The 17651-nt window shown below is 40.4% G+C and overlaps 1 long non-coding RNA gene across 2 annotated transcripts; it reads right to left on the reverse strand.

Annotated features, from left to right (window-relative positions):
* Window positions 1-1333: 1333 nt before the first annotated feature.
* Window positions 1334-9583, reverse strand: LOC139075085 (uncharacterized). Of its 2 annotated transcripts, none has more exons than XR_011525133.1 (4): window positions 9400-9583; window positions 8023-8194; window positions 7776-7844; window positions 1334-2667 (listed from the first exon to the last, which is right to left on the reverse strand). It is a non-coding gene; the product is annotated as an uncharacterized lncRNA (long non-coding RNA). The 2 variants fall into 2 exon arrangements; XR_011525132.1 differs by having other exon boundaries at window positions 8023-8251.
* Between the last annotated feature and the right edge of the window lie 8068 nt (window positions 9584-17651).

Genomic DNA, 17651 nt, shown 5'->3' on the forward strand with positions numbered 1-17651 from the left:
GTCCAGCAAAGTCTTCAGGAACGCCTTCAGAAGATGAAAAACAGGAGTAGGAACTAAGCGACCCTGTAGAAGACATATGTAGCCCATTTCTAACATTTATAAATTAGCTATAATTGACCAAATGCAGTCGTGAGTTTAAAAGTAGTGAAAATCTAGAATGGTGCTTGCCAGGGGCTGGAGGGAGGGGAAATAGGGAGCTGCTCTTCAACAGGTATAAAGTTTCAGCTATGCAAGATGAAAAACTTCTGGAGATAATGCTGTACAACATTGTGCTTATAGTTAACAGTGTACTCTACACTTAAAAAGTTGTTAAGAGGGTAAATCTCACATTATATGTTCCTATCACAATATGAAAAAGGGACAGTAGTGGAAAATCTGAAATCTGTAATTTATTCAATGATATTGTATCCATGTTAATTTCTTAGTTTTGACAAATGGACAATGGTTATGTAAAATGTTAACATTAGGGGAAGCTGGCTGAAGGGCATACAGTAACTCTGCACTGCCTTTGCAACTTTTCTGTAAGTGTAAACTTATTCCAAAGTAAAACATTTATTTTTAAAAATGTACTGAAAACCAAGTCACCCATACAAACGTATACGCTGTATAATTTTTATAATGGCAAAAATTTGAAAAACAGTCAATTAAGAAGGAATTGGCTAAAAAGATTTAGCATAATATCATGTAGTTATTAATAAAATTAAGTTGATGAATTTTATGTAACAACCTGGAAAGCAGTGCATAATATAATGTTAAGTAGGAAAAGAAGCTTACAAAGTTTTTGTGTTATGATCTCAATTATATATATTTTTAAATTACATATAAGAAATATATGTAAGTATATGTCAGCATACAACATGCCAGGGTGGAAGGTCCCATGGCTGAATCATTAAGTTCATGTGCTCTGCTCCGATGGCCCAGGGTTTCCCCGGTTCGGATCTTGGGTGTGGACATGGCACCACTCATCAAGCAATTTTGAGGCGGCATCCCACATAGCAGAGCCAGAAGGACCCACAACTAGAATATACAACTATGGACTGGGGGTTTTGGAGAGAAGAAGAAGAAAATAAAAAGATTGGCAACAGATGTTAGCTCAGGTACCAATCTTAAAAAAAAAAAAAATGCCTGGAAAAAGAAACAACCAAACTATTTATAGGGTAATTTATTCAGGTACTGGTGGGGGGAAGCTATTTCCATTTTATAAATATGGGTTGTACATATAAGTAGTGTTGGAATTTTTATTGAGCTCAAGACAGCCCTCAGATCTGGCCAAGAGGGGCTCCTACCTTGGATTTCATGTGTTAGAGAGTCTGAAATATCACAAACACACAATGAAAAGGTAAATTTATTAAAGAACCTATGGAATTGGATACACATTGCTGACACAGCAGCCATAACCCTAAACGTCCACACTGGTGACTAACACCATTGAGTCCCCAGGAAATGCTTCTCCACATCTCTTGCTCTCTGTCCTGGAAACAAAAGGTGATTTTATTCAGATGTCATGAAGAATCGTGGGTTGTCCTGCTGCCAACATCATGGAAGGATACTGCTTAGGAGTGCGAGGAGAATTTGAGCCATGGAAGCATTTAGGTAAGAGAAAAGACAAATTAATTAACTTGTCAAATCCTTCCTCTCAGATGTCATGAATGCTATAGACTCTTGCATAATAAAGTATTATGTCCCAGGAGTGCTGAGCATCTGTTTTCTTGCTTTCTTTGAGTTCCAGTTGGTAGACCTGTAAGTACTCACAAATTACTGCAGTATTTGCAAAAGTTACACCTGGCAGCCAAAGAACATTTTCCAATATTAAACAATATTATTCTTGAATCTTTTGTATACATACTCTAGACATAGCATGTTTGAGGCATAAAGCATAATACAAATTTTTTGCATTAGCAACTGACGGACATTGAATGCAGGAACTGCAAATAGTTTTGTTTATAAAAATATTTTATAAGATATAATTAAATTTTAAAACTAAGTAAAAACTAAGCTTTATTTGAACAATTTTTGTTTAAATTTTAATGTTCACTATTAATTATTTTTATTTTGCTCTTTAGCTTTAATAGATAATTTTGAATATTTTAGAAGAAAAATAACTTTTTGAGCCCATATAGGAAAAATAATTTTAATTTTTTAATATTTTAACATTTACTTTAATTACATTTTTGATGAAGTTGGAACCTTTTGAATATGATTACATTTTGTCTTTAATTCTACAGATCACTGAGAATGAGAACAGTTGAGATTGGGATATGAACAAAAATACGGAATTGGAGCTCAGCAAAGCAAGGGCTGAAAAGGAAAAAGTAGAATATATTCAAAGAGGTGGTCAGCTTCAATTTTTTAAATTGCAGATAATGAAAGTAAACAGATCTGCTAAGCAAACCTACATACAATTCAAAACGGGCATTACAAACTCTTCATTTAATGAAGATTTAGGTACTGAGCAAAACAATGAAAACAAATACAAAAATATTCTTAGCTGGGGCCGGCCCCGTGGCAGTGTGGTTGAGTTCGTGTGCTCCACTTCGGCGACCCGGGGTTTCGCTGGTTCGGATCCTGGGCATGGGAGTAGCTCATCAGGCCATGCTGGGGCCGTGTCCCACATGCCACAACTAGAAGGACCCACAACTAAAATACGCAACTGTGTACTGGGGTGATCTGGGAGAAAAAGGAAAAATAAAAGCTTTAAAAAAAAAAACAGTATTCTTAGCATCCACAACTTGAACAGGTCAGATGAAACACCTGTAACTTTACGTTCTTTACTAATGAAGTTTTTTTCCTGATGAAAAGAAGACAATGAATAATGCAATTTTTCATAGAAAATTCACAACTCAGAAGAAACAAATACAATTCTGGCCTGCCCATTAGAAGATAAAGAAATTGCAAGAAAATTGACAGATTGGATGACAAAGATGAAAACTTTGGATCTTTACTGTTTATTGGAAAGTGATCCTGGAAAAAGTCTGTCATATCCTTCTGAAATCATGAGAATGCTTCCAGAAAACAGAAGTTGATTCAAATTATTGGTTATGAATTTTCCGTTAGATAAATATAGCAGAAAATCTAATATTTCATATTAAAATAAAAAGACTTTCAAGTGGAGGAAAAATTGTAGAAGCTTTTTATATTTTAAAGTCAAAGACACTACTTTTTTACTATTATTGCATATTTCACAGTTGGTCTTCACAATCAGCTTTGGCTAGGGAAACTATTTGTTTTTTGTGTTTTGTTTTTTGTTTTGTTTTTTGAGGAAGATTAGCCCTGAGCTAACATCTGCCGCCAATCCTTTTTGCTCAGGAAGACTGGCCCTGAGCTAACATTCATGCCCATCTTCCTCTACTTTATATGTGGGACGCCTACCACAGCATGGCTTGTCAAGCGGTGCCATGTCCGCACCAGGGATCCGAACCAGAGAACCCCAGGCCACCAAAGTGTAACATGCAAACTTAACCACTGCACCACCGGGCCGGCCCCTAGGGAAACTATTTGTGACTGCAAATACTTAGGTTCTCAATTAAAAGAACACAATATGTTACTTGCACCAAAAAAAACCCCCAAAACCCCAGCATATGCAAATACTAGAACTGAAAAAAAAAAAGCCTGAAACAACAGCAAACAATCAATAGTAGTCAACAAGAAATGAGTAAACAAATAAATATTGATATAAATATTGCTGTGATATCCTTAAAGAATAGTCATAGATGTTCTATATTTAGCCAAGCTTGACAACAACAGCACAATATTCATAGAAAACAATGGAAATTTTCTAGTTTAGTAGAAAAAATAACTTTCAAATTTGATGCCAGAATGCTCAAGCATATAAGATAAGTAAAAACTAATTTAAAAGTCATATTAAAAAATAAAGAATTCAAAATAGTATTAAAAGTGAGAAAATAAATTACACATACAATTTTTAAAATTAATAACTAATTTAACTAGATCACATCAGGACAAATCATATTGAACTAACATTTATCATATATGTTGTCAAACTATCAGAAGATAAAAATTAAAGTCAAATTTATGAATACTTTATTAGTTGTATGCCCATTGTAAAAAATTGAACTGCAAAAATAACTGAATTTTAGGCATTGATTTAAAAGAATATTGAGGGCAAGCTATTGATGATGGCAATAGGTAAGGAACAAGCATTTTTTGCGAGCCGTGGACAATGTGTCATTTGAATTTCTTATTCAGAGACATGTTCTCAACTGTGCCAATAAATGATGGCATCTTTGGACCAATTCAATGTTCACATAGGATATTTTCTGTATCTGCTTAAAGATGACACATCTTGATGAAAAACATATCATATTTGCCACTACGATCACTCTTGGACACACAAAGGAAATGCTGACTAAAATGCCATTAATGCAATAAAAGTTAATTTACACAAGGTAACAAGATGCACTAGAATTGTACAAGAAATAAAAGACGATCCTTAAATAAAGAGAATCGTGGTCTTTAACAGAAAATTATTATTATTATTATTATTATTATTTTGAGGAAGATTAGCCTTGAACTAACATCTGCTGTCAATCCTCCTCTTTTTGCTGAGGAAGACTGGCCCTGAGCTAACATCTGTGCCCATCTTCCTCTATTTTATATGTGGGATGCCTACCACAGCATGGCGTGCCAAGCGGTGCCATGTCTTAACCCAGCATCCAAACCAGTGCACCCCATGCCGCTGAAGCAGAACGTGTGCACTTAACCCCTGTGCCACCAGGCCAGCCCCTATTGAGACTATTTTGAAGCTATTATAGATCAAGGTATAGTTAATTAGAAAGATTTGAAAAAAATCACAGACATATTGCCATTTTTTGGTCTTTCTTATAATATTCCAGCTTTGAAAATTTTGAAAAAAGAACTTTATTTTATGGATCTAGATATTGCTTTTAGAGATAGCGAAAATTGCAATATAAGTGATAGTGATTTATATGATGAAATTGGAATATTTTATAATAGTTTCTATGATAACAATTTATCATAAGACTCCATCATACTATTTGATCTTTATATGTAAAATCCATTGCAAATTTCTGAATGTAAATGTTTCTATAATAACTTTATTGACAATTTTGGTTGCTATCAGGTTAACAGCAAGTTTTCTCCATATTACAATAAATTTGAGGGGCCGGCCCGGTGACATAGCAGTTAAGATTCCATGCTCCACTTCAGTGGCCTGGGATTTGCAGGTTCGCATCCCAGGTGCAGACCTGCACACTGCTCATCAAGCCATGCTGTGGTGGTGTCCCACATATAAAATAGAGGAAGATTGACACAGATGTGAGCTTAGCAACTATCTTCCTCACCAAAAAAAAATAAGAATAATTTAAAAATAAGAATACAATGACTTAAGAAAGGTTGTCTAATTTGACATTACTATCATTAGATCACAAATTATGTAAAAATCCTGACTATAACAACATTATTAGTAATTTTGCTAAAGTGAAAAAAAAATAAAATTTATATAATAAATATATAGTAATGTATGAATTATGTATTCCCTTATTACAACTCATCCAAACATCGGCCAAACAACAGAACTCCCAGATATATGCAAAAAATTTAAGACCAGTCAACTTTAAAGTTTGTTGATATTCAGTCACATAAAAACTTGTTTTCTAGATCTCATGTTAAGTGTTCTTACCACAATAAAATAAATTTTTTTTTTTTTTGAGGAAGATTAGCCCTGAGCTAACTAGTGCCAATCCTCCTCATTTTGCTGAGAAAGACAGGCCCTGAGCTAACATCCGTGCCCGTCTTCCTCTGCCTTTACACGTGGGACGCCTACCACAGCATGGATTTTTGCCAAGCGGTGCCATGTCCGCGCCCAGGATCTGAACGAGTGAACCCCAGACCGCCGAGAAGCAGAACATGCGCACTTAACTGCTGTGCCGCCGGGCCAGCCCCTAAAATAAGCTTTTCTTTAAAAAAGGGACAAAAAAGACCTGTATTTGATTTTGTTACAAAGGTAGAAGGAGAAAATCTATTTTATTATATTTAACAGTTTGTTACGTGTGTATAATTTTTAAATATTTAGACATATAGTTCTCCATTTATATTTTTGTACCAGACCCACAAATTTTGGGGTGGGTCCGATGAGCATATGCTAATTTTATAATTTAATGCCAATAAGAACAGCTATTTATTGAATGCTTATGATGTGCTAGGCACTGAGCTAGGTCCTTTTTATACAGTAGCTCACAGCACTTCTATGAGGTAAATATTCTAATTCCATCCTACAGCCAGGAAAACTGAGGCTTAGAGGGGTAAAGTCACGTGCCCCAACCCTGTCAAAGCTGAATCAAATGGCGATTGGCTGCCCACCTGGAACTGGGGCTAGCTGTTCAGGGCTGACAGAATACTAGGGAGTGGGCTTGATGAATGCAAGGCCTCCTCTGGGAAATGTCTGTCCCTCCCCTCCAATTCATGCCGCCTGAAATTCCACTATTATGCACTGATTCCTTTTAGTTTTAAAGCCTTTCCAATCTCCAAAAGAAACCACTGGAAACGCAAATACCCCCATGGGGTGTATGATGATAGCATGTAAAGCCAGTAATATTTCCCATATTTTTTCCATCAAGGGAACCCGTCAGACCAAGAGTGAATTCTTAACCCCCAGGAGTCTGTGGGCTCAGCCGGAAAGATTCTGATCAATTTCTTTCAAATCTTGTGCTTTCTCTTTAAAATCGTGCATCTATCTTTCTCCATCCTATATATACATATTTTGAATATAAAAATATTTTCCCTCCAGATCTTCAAATAAAAATGATGCTTCAGAAGAGATTCCATGTTCCTATCAGAGTTCAAGGACTGTTGGGCGTACCGTCCAGTCATCTGGTTTGAAAAGCAGAGCCTTTAACTGCTACCTGGGGCCACCTTGGTGGGGTTTACTCTACCCTCAGGGGAGATGAAGGCCCTGCAGAAAAAGGGGAAGCTGAATTAACTTCTTCCCAATTTAGTTCAGGACCTGCCCTGTTCGTCTTTTATTTTACTCATCTTCCTTAGTTATTTCAAAGTCTACCTCTGATTGTTTTGAAGGGAAGTGAACTCTCTGTCATCAGAAGTATGCAAGCAGACTGGACAACTGCTTGCTTGGAGAGCCATGGGAGGCAGGACATCAAGCAACGAATGGAGGAGACTTTTAAATTTGACCCTGTGGATCCTGTAATTTTCAAAGTCCTCTGCAGCAGTAATTTCAAGAAAAGTGTACTTGATTTAATAAATATTTATTCAGCACTTTTCTAAGTGCCAGATACTGTACTATACTAGGCAGTGCTGGACAGGATGGTCTTCCTGAAACTCAGTTTGCTAGGGAGAGACATAAACAAGCATGTAGCTACAATACAACCTAGGGGCTCTCACAGGAGAAGCACAAAAGTTATGGAAGCTCAGAGGAGGGAGGGGCACCAAGCCTGGGACAGTGGAGATGGATCCTGGAAGACTTCCTGGGAGAGGTGACATCTAAACTGAGGTTTGAGGAATGAGTAGGAGTTTGCTCGGGTCCTTCTAAAAGCCCCTGTAGCTGGGATTAATTTTAACTTGTTTCAGGTCCCTTCTCTGCCTGGCTACATTTGGTTCATCCATTCTACTTGTCCACTCAGGAGATTACGGACAAAAGTACTGACTTTTTAATTATCATTTGTAACCATGGAGGTGTAGAGAGAAGAAGTGGTCTATTGCTTTGTACAAATCCGTATCAGACAGGGAGACCAGACTCCAGGTTTTGGGCATCAAAGTTGCTGGGCATATCCCAAACTCACTTTAGATATTCACGGCTGTTTAACCAAGGGCAACGGAGGGAGTGAGTCATGCTGCATTTGCCTCCTGGGCTGTGAACACAAAGGAAAGAAAATATTGTTAAGGGGAGAAGGAGGCTCCTCCTTACTGTAGTATGTTTTTTGGTCATCGCGCAGCAGACAGCAGAGCCAATAATCCAGTCTGCAAAATTGCCAGCTAAAAAAACCAACCCCTTTGAAGTGGCTAATGAATACACTCTTTTTAACTTACTCCGATCTCATCGCTGAGAGCTGTGCAGTTGCTCCTGGGCAGAAGTTTCACTAATGTAGGGATGTTGACTGGCCACTGCATCAAATATTTATGAAGTCACAGATGGGAACATACAAAGAGTTTGCAGAGAGGTTTAGTGTCTCCCTTTGGTTCTAGGGGAAGCACGACAGCGCTGCAAAATGCAAATCCACAAATCCACATCTTTAAGCTTCTGCGTCTGGTTGCTGACCTGTTTTAAACAGGTTAAATGGGGCCTGATTTAAAGAAACCACTTTTTTTCTTAAAGTAAAAGCAGTACACTTTCATGGTAGACATTTTTAGAAAATACCTTTACATGAAAAGAAGAAAAGAGAACTCACCCATAATTTCACCATCCAGATGCATTGTACCAGTTTTTAAATAAAATTAAATCATACGGTATTCAATGTTCCTCCTGTGTTTCACTCTTTTGCTTTTGTGCTTTTCTCATTTAACAACATTCTTTAAATCTTTACGCAACACTCAGTATTTTTCTCCAGCTTATTTTCATATATTTACACAGTATTCTAGAGTATGAATGCGCCATGATTTACGCAACCAACCTTTTGGGGTCGGATGTTTAATTGTATCTAGCTTTTCACTATTGTAAGTGATGTTTTTGATAAGCATCCTTATAATTAATTATTTGTGCGCAGTTATGACATTTTCTCAGGCCAATTAGTGGAAAAGGAATTGCTAGGTCAAAAAGTTAGCCTGATATTACCAGTTTACATTTCCATCATCAGAATATGAGAGAGGGTGGGGCTATCATTTTTAATGGGCAGTCAGCTCTCCCATTTCAAGTGAGATGGGCTGCGAGGTCCCTGAGAGCTACATATTTGTCTAGGAGTTTACAGGGTGGTTGGTTTGTATATTTGTTTGTCTTTGTAACACCCTCCTTGAAACTTGAACTTTTTTCCTCTTTAATTTAACAGCGATCTTATTTCGCTAATCTCCCATCTTTATTTAGTTACACTGGAGAGAAAGAAGGATCTCTTCAATGCTAAACAGCAGCGCCTGGGTTCAATAAGGATTTATGGCTTGCTGTTTTGCATTGCTGGTAACCACAATTATAATGCTGGGTCTATCAATATCTTCTTCCTCTCACAATAGAAGGCAAGCTGTTTCCTGCAATTGAAGTCTTCTAGAACAGAGGTTCAGTGATATATAGAACAAAATATAAGAGAGGTTGTTAGGATTGCCAGCTTTTGTTTTGCCAAGCAAAGATATTGGAACAACTACGATAAACATTGGCCATCTACTATCATCAAGAAATCACTAAGGAATGTGCGTTGTAACACATGCGCTCATACCAACAAAAGAAAAAGAACAGAATTCCAGAATAAAGTGCATTCTTACCTAAGAAAGAACAATTGGCATTCTTGCACTGACGTACACATGGTCCTTATTTTTCTTCTCACAAAGAATTTGGAAACATCATTTTGAATTGGCATCAGTCTGTGGACCCCGGATTAAGAACCACTGTCTTACAGGCTCCTGACCATGTCTTCTACATGGAGCAGGATGTGACCCAGTCCTCTTCCTCCCTGAACAAGAGACAAGTGAGAGAAACCCTCTACTCCTTCCAGGAGTCCTTCCTACTTGCTTGGTCTATGTGGTGTTCCCAGACTGCAGTAATTTGGGTACCAGTTTCATGACTTGCACATCTCCACAAACCACCTATACGATTATTTATTTAGCATTCATTTTAAATCAACACTTTTTTAACTTCAAAAATTAATTTATTTCAAAGGGAAACAATATCTTGACCATAAATGGAAAAACCAATATTGCGTGTGATAAATAAGGCAAAATGATGTTATTAGATTCTAGACCTAATTTACCTGCCAAAAGTACTGAGTCCTGCACTTTCTTGGTTTCAAAAGAGAGAGAGATCAGCAAGTGAAAGGTGTTGAAGACGTGTTAGCACAGATATGAGCCTTTGCCCTTGACGGAACTAAAGGGACTGAAGGAGAACTGGAGTGGAGATGCACTTCTCACTGTGTGAGGTGTATTTTGATGCTCCATCTACGTGCCACTGGTGGAGGTCCCACAGTTTGGAAAGTACCAGTAAAGTAGAAGGAGAGCTGGACTTGGTTTTGAGACCTGGCCTGGCCACTTGCTGATTGCAAATCACTTCACCTCATCTTAAAACCTCAGCTTCCCCAGCTGTAAAATGAGATGGTAACAGTCTCTGTCTAACGGAGATATTATTAGGAATAAATGAGAATAATTACAGCAGCTGTAATCTCTAAAATGCTATCCATGTCATAAGGGATTAGCCTCACTTGTGGTAGTATTTTTGTTTACGAGTATCAGATCTTTTCTCCAGTGGCCAAGAATATACTTTCAGGACAAACATCTCACTATAGCCTAAAATAAATAAGTAGATTAATACCTTTAAAAATGAATTACTGGATCCCCTATCACGTGGGATAGGTTCTAGTAGGACTGATCTTAGTATTCTGAAGAATTCTAATTATTTGATCGATGGCTGTAAATGTCAGGAGGGCAGGAACCATGCCTGGTGTGTTCATTTCTACGTCCCTTGCACTAGTTCAGTGTGTGGTACATCAGAGATGCTCGATAAATGTTGAGTGAATAAAGAATGAGCGAATAAATGAATGAGTGGCTAAATAAATGAGATGACCTCCCTGTATGAGACTTTGGTCTTTGTAGTAGATATCTGTGCTTTTTGCCACCCAGTACTGTATTAATCATGCTTTTAATTTTCTATAGTTGATGACACTTTGACATCTTGGGGCCTTGTGGACTCAGGGAGGGAATACTGCTCACAGGAATATCTAATTCCTAGAAATAGCAAACCACTGGCCTGTGAGCACTGCTTTAATATGCAAACCAGTCAATCCTGAGTCCATACCCCCATCCACCTCCTTTCATCAGCCTCCTGCAGTCCTGGACACTAATTCCCCCCTACCACCAGCGTAAATCACCGCAGGGCCATGTTCCAGATGTTCCAGGCAACTAGGGACTACCCCTCTAGCCCACAGCCCACCAATGTTATTCAAATTATTCAAACTAGCCAATCCTAAGCCTGCTCAGCTGTTTGCCCTTCCTTGCCCATTCCTTCCCGTGAAAATGGCAATAAAGGTTTTTGCCCATGCTTTCCCCTTGCTCCTTCTGCCTCATGGTGCTTCCCCCATGTGGCCCTGTGTGGTGTCGCATGCCCCCTCCTCTTGGGCACTGTGAGTAACGAACTATTTTTTCAAGGGTAATGGTCTCCTGATGTGTTGGCCTAGCCATATGTGAATAAAAACAAAATCCCGGGTATGTTTTAAAGTAAGTCCCAACCCGGAGTACCCACTCCAACTCCAGTCTCAATTCATGATTAATGGAGAGTTGTTCCCACCGAGTATGCAGCTCCAGTCTAAGCCAATCAATCTACCACATCTTGATTGTCTCAGAAGTGGACATACGACCACATTAAAGTTGCAATGAGTCTTTTGCTAGGACAAAAATTCTTGATATTTTTCCTGCTGGATTAGAAACTGGATAAGGATTAGGTCTGGAGCTATGCAGCCATTTTGCTAGCTAAAGGCAAAGAGCCTGTTTGAAATGGAGCCAACCAGAGAAAGGAATGCCAAGAGATAGAAGGAGAAAAATCAGTTCCTGGTGGCATCATTTGAGCCAACCCTTATCCTGGACTTTTCAATTACCTAGGTTTAAGGCAATTTAGATCGGATTTTATGTTCTTATAAATAAAAAATCTTAACCTACAGGGTCTTCTTTCTCCTTTTCTTGATGCCCAAAACCACCTTTGGAGATATTTAAAACTGCCGTTTGAATTAATTCAGTTCCACACTTAATGTGTTCCAGGCACTGTGCTGGGCGGGCCCTAGTGATACAAAATCTAATAAGACCCTCGAAGACCTTCTGTTTATACAGGAAGACAGACATGCAAACAACCAGGGGAGAGCGGAATAAGAGCCTTCATGGAGGTTCAGCAAAGGCTGGGCAGCAGGGAGGGAGTAGTTACATCTGCCTGGACGTTCTCCCTCTTTAATCCTGTGTTAGTCACAACCTCGACTCAGCCACATCCTGTGGGCTGCCTCTCCCACTTCAGGGAGCATCAACTGTATTGAGTGCAAACACTTAGTGAGTACTTCCTGTGTCACTGGGCCCACATTCATTTCATTCTCTCAGCTCCTTTCTAGGGCTCATATTACTATCCCCACTTTAGAGATGAAGATTCCTCTATTCTGAGGCTTAGCTAGGATGAACAACCCTCCCCAACACAGTGGTAGAACCTGAATTCAAATGTAGGATGTTTGACTCCAAGGGCCATGCATTTCATTGCGAAGCCACTCTCCACTATTTGTTGAGTGCTCCTTGAATGCCAGACTCCACCCTATACTGTAAAAGAGGAAATAGCTTTCCAAAAACATTCCTTGTTTTTTACAACAGAATTTGCTATAGGATACTTTTACCATATAGTACGTGGAAAACAGTAGTCAACTTAGAAAAATGTTTTTAACAAAGTCATTTTGAGGACACAGCTGGTGAGTCAAATGAAGTGCACCTGTGTAGGTGTGCATCCTTGCTCAAGACCCCCAACTCTCATTGGAGATGTCTCCACCCAGTGGTTCTTCAAGAGATGGAGCAGCCAGATGCAGCCCCAAGTAGAGAGGACCCTCCTGGGCCCCACAATCAGGATTGCCTGTGGTCAGAAGGGGCTGGGTGAGATCTCCAACTGATGCTGGTCAAAGAATTGTGCCTTTGCTTCTAGCAGAGCATGGGGGCCTTCTGAGAACTCCATCGTGCCTGATGGAGGCACCCAAGGCAGCCTGCAGATCGGCCACCTTGGCAGATTTCCTTTTTAAGCTTCGTGTTGGCTTGTCAACCTCATCATCCCAAACCAGTTAAACAAACAATTTATTAGACTGACAACCCCTCTGGATGCTGCCACTTTTATTTAAGGGACTGTTGGCTTTTCCATTTTCAACTACATGTTAATGATTTTCTTTCCAGAGGAAAAAGGGTGCATCTTTCAGCTTGGGTAAGAAGTGTATTATATGGATGTGGACAAGTCGTTCATACACTGGCTATGAATATTCATAGGCTCTCCTAGACATATCACAGCAAATCTGTGTGAGAGAATATTTCACTTTAAAATCAAAGCTGAGTAGGATGCTTTTAAATCATTGTTAGTTTTTAGTATAAATGACTGCATTTATATTAAATTTGGATTAGATTACATATAATTCACACAATGCATAATTAGGTAACTTGCTTTCTTCCTTTAATGGTATTTCTCAAAGATCTTTTTATGATCATTTACTTTTGAGTCTTTTGAAATAGAGTGAATAGATACATTGGATTTTGTAACACATTACTGCCTCTTTTATTTCAAAATTGTCGTTTTAGCTTTCTTGACAACTAAGAATAGCCTTGTTTTTTTCTGGCACTTTTCTCAATGATTGGTCAGAAAAATAGGGTCACTGCCCTATTTAACTTTACTCACAGATGTCCACTGAATTCGCTCCTGTAAAATTCTATTTTTGTTGCTCATTTGTCATAAGAAATGCACGTCTTAATAATGACAGGAAGTGTCCTTTGCCAGTGCTTACTGTGCCACTCAACGTGCTATGCACATCACAGCTTGTTCAAACCTCATAACAAACCTAGGAGGCAGCAACTAGTTTTTCTCACTTCATAGTTGAGGAAACTGAAGTTCAGAAAGTTCAAGATACCTTGCCAAGCAACCCTGCTCATGAGAAAAGGAACTGGATTACCAACTGAATCCAAAGTCAGTACACATATCTTGTTTATTCTTTCATTCCACAAATATCTACTGAGCCCCTTCTAGGTCCCAGCCACCATTCTAAACGTTGGAGACGCCTGGAGAAGACAGACAAAGTTCCCTGTTCTCAATGAGCTTGCAATCTCCCCAGCTTCCCGATCAAGCCTGAATCACAAATCTGGCCTTTCACCCACAGACATGGTGGAAGGTCCACGTGTCTGGCATGACTGGATTCCCTGGCTAGTTTGAATCCACTGCTGAGCATTTCTCAGTTTGGGGCTGGGATTTATTTCAATGCCTCGTTCAGTGTCTGCAGCATGATAAGTTCTTAATAAATATTTGTAGTTGTTGTTTGACATTTAGGCCTCCAAAAGAGAGGGGGAATGTTGCTTCTGATGAAAACCCTTTATTTCAATATCCCTTTAAAAAGGTTCCTGCTTTGATTTTAATCTTGACCTGAATTTGCCCTCCTTCTTCCTTTGCTTGCAACTGCCTGACATGATTCTGAGGACGATTCAGAAGGAACTGACATCTCCTGCCTCACACAAACATTTCTATCCTTTCTGAGGACCAGGGCTAGACTCCCCTTGGCCTGGTCCCTCTCCTTCTGAGGCTGCCACCTTCCTGACAGTTGGGCCTGGCTGGATTCCCCTCCTTCTGTCTCCAAAAAACAACAAGGGAAATGAAAAGAGGGTTGCTATGTCTCAGTCCTTCCATCAAATTTACAGCGCCTGCCTCTTGATCAGCAAAAGAGAGGGGAGATGAAAAAGATGTGTCAGCCCCGCCCGCTCTCTCCTGTCTTTGTCAGAACTGCTTCTTCAGCCTCCAAAGCATTTGGAGCTTTCTCACGGCAGGAAACCAAAATGCTTTTTTCCCAGACATGATGGCTTAGGTCCTCCCCAAGCAGTGGGGCCTGTCTGCCTTCCATTGGAATCTTTCATCTTCGTTTACATTCCCTTCTTTCAGAGCGTCTTCAATAATTGATGGTGTTCTGAGTGGCACATCCGTGGCATCTGCGTGGTTGAATCAGAGACAGGGAAGAGGAAGGTGACACTGCTGTGGTCCCTGCCTCAGCAGTAGCCCATAGTCTCTTCTCTTATCCATTCCTCCATCGCCCATGCCCAGCACAGCGTCCATGGGAAAAAGGCTTGTCTTGATGCAGAGGCTGAGATGGGGATTCTTATGCAAAAGATCTACTGAGGGACCAATCTCAGAATGTAATGGGGAGGCAGAGGGGAAAAGAAAAAGAGGACAGAGCAGGGTAAGGTGCTGGACAAAGGCGTGGTTGAGGAAAAGTCCGGCCTAGACTTGATCGCAGTGGGAGCGCTGCAGGATAAATTGTATCACAGAGGTTGTTCTGCACAGATAGGGGTTGAGCTGTGATGCTCTCCCCATCAGTCAGCCGAATGCCATGCCATGCCCACCCTTGGGGTGGAGTGTAACCTCCAAGGCATCTCCCACCAAGAGACTCTCTGCAACCAAGGATAAGCCTTTTGAGAAGAGTACAGTATGTTAACCAGTAGCAGCCAATATCTGCAGCAGCTGGGGAAAAGAGGTTCCCATGTTCTAGGAACTGCTGCGAGGTCAGGGATGAGTTGGGGAGTTTGCCTTGACCAGGTGATGCTGAGCCTTGTAGGCCATGGGAAGGAGCCTAGATTTAATGTACCTGCAATTGGAAACCTTACTCAACTGCATTCAGACATGCTAAGAAAATGTAGTCTCTTTACTCCTTGCATGGATCTAGTCTTAAACATCTCCTAACTCCAGCAGAAACTTGACATTTCTTGACTTTTCACTCTCAGAAAATGCCGGGAGAATTTGGCCCTTTTCTTCCCCAAGATGGTCTCTGGGAAATGGGGAGCTAACACATGAATTCTCGTGCTGGCCAGGGGAGAACCTTGGACTCTCACTAAGAGTCTTTGTGTGCATCTTAGAGTCCTTTCTAGCCCTTGCAGCAAGAATGGGCCCTTGCTCTCCCCTCATTGCCTCCCTGTCACGGAAAGCTGTAACTGGTGAGCACGCCTCTTTTACGCCAAGTGGTGTTCTCCAACCTCCAACCCCCCAGCCCCATTGACTGGCCTCAATCTTGATCTTGCTGGTGCCGCAGACCTGCAGCCTACCCTTGACTTCCATTCAACCCCAGGGCAGCCTTGCAGTCCTCAGCTTTTCCATGGTCAGTAAGTTTTCCAAACAGCTCTACGATATCCCTCCACAGAGCACATGGGAACTCCTGGATACTTTCCATGCTGTCAGGGGCCAAGGCTAGACTTTTTGTAATTTAACACTACTCATGTTATGCCACCAGCTTTTACCCAGATGTGGCTGTTCCACATTTTCCTGGATGGCACCTCGCATGGCAGTCTCCTCCCAGAGTCTAAATCAGCATCAGGAAGCCAGGTGAAAGTCTTCCCTCAGTCTACCTAACAAGGAAGATCGAGCACACATTGCACCATCTCTGTCCCCTAATCCTACCCCCCACCCCTGGAGTGGAAGCCGCTGGCTTCCCTCTTCCTTTTCCTCTGGTGTAGACTCCATGCCTCACTTTCTCCTTCCTCCAGGAATGACATCACCATTCACTCATGCCAGAGACTGAGTGGCAGATGAGCTGTTTGAGGCTCTTCTTTACGGGGAAAAGAATGATATCTTGGTCTAATATTTTCAAATTATTATTCCTGTTACAAATAGTATAAAAAGATCACTGCAGTTGCAGTGTGGAGATTGAAGGAGCCAAGGATAGAAGGAGAGGCCCCTGAAGCTGGTTTATGGTTCTCCGGGGGAGAGATATTAACAGCTTGATCTGGAGTTGCCGTGGAGTTGGAGAGAAGTAGATGGACTTGATACCTGTTTTGGGTGTAGATCTGGCCAACAGTCTGCTTAACAAGCACACGTTATTGAGCACATGTTCTGAACAAGGCCTGGGGAAGACTCAAAGGAGAGGAGGACATGGTCCCTGCACTTAAAATGCTTACAAAATAATAGCAGGAAAAGACATGGAAACAACTAATCTCATGCTAGGTTAGCACTAGAATTGTGTATAAGGGAGAAGTAGGAATTACCAAGGGTAGACTTCCTAGGTCCAGTAATGGTGAATGGGTTTCAATATCATCATCCCTATAAAAGTTGTGTGATCTTGGCTAAGTTACTCAACCTCTCTAAGCCTCAATTTCCTCAAGCCAAGAAAAAAGGATGCAATAATAGAGTGTACCTCACAGGGTTGTGTGAGGACTCAATGAGATCACATATAAGGCACTTAGGATATGCACTGGCTCAAAACATATATTTTTTATCATCCAACAACTTAATTGAGCACCTGTATTAGCTACGTGCCCTTACTTCACCTCCCTGAAATGCGCTTCTCCCTGACTGTATGTTTCTCCACAGTGATAGCAGGGCTTCCAAACTGTGCAGTCTTCCATGGCAAAGACAATGTCAATCAGCTGCTAGTATCCACCCAGCACTGTCTGTCCAACACTTGTACAGATGATGAGAGCGGACACACACCATCACGGAGCCTCTAAACTGATTGGAAAGATAAGGCTTTAAATGTGTGAATAAGGCACAATACAAGGCAGCATTTGACCCAGTGATTCGTTCAACAAATAATTATTAAAGGTATACAGAATGATAACAGGCTTATTCAATCCTCCCCCAGCTGTCCTCTTAGGGAGGCATGATCAACCCATTTCACAGACAAAGAAACTAAGGTTCAGAGAGGTTAAATAATTTACTCAAGACCACACAGCTAGTAAACACAGCTGTCAGCTTGACTCCAAAGCCCATGCTTGTATATGTGTTATCAGGCAGTCAGTAGCTACTATTAAGTGCCAGCTATGTACCAGCACTGTACTGA

Source organism: Equus przewalskii, chromosome 13, assembly GCF_037783145.1.
Source record: "Equus przewalskii isolate Varuska chromosome 13, EquPr2, whole genome shotgun sequence".
Classification (NCBI taxonomy): domain Eukaryota; kingdom Metazoa; phylum Chordata; class Mammalia; order Perissodactyla; family Equidae; genus Equus; species Equus przewalskii.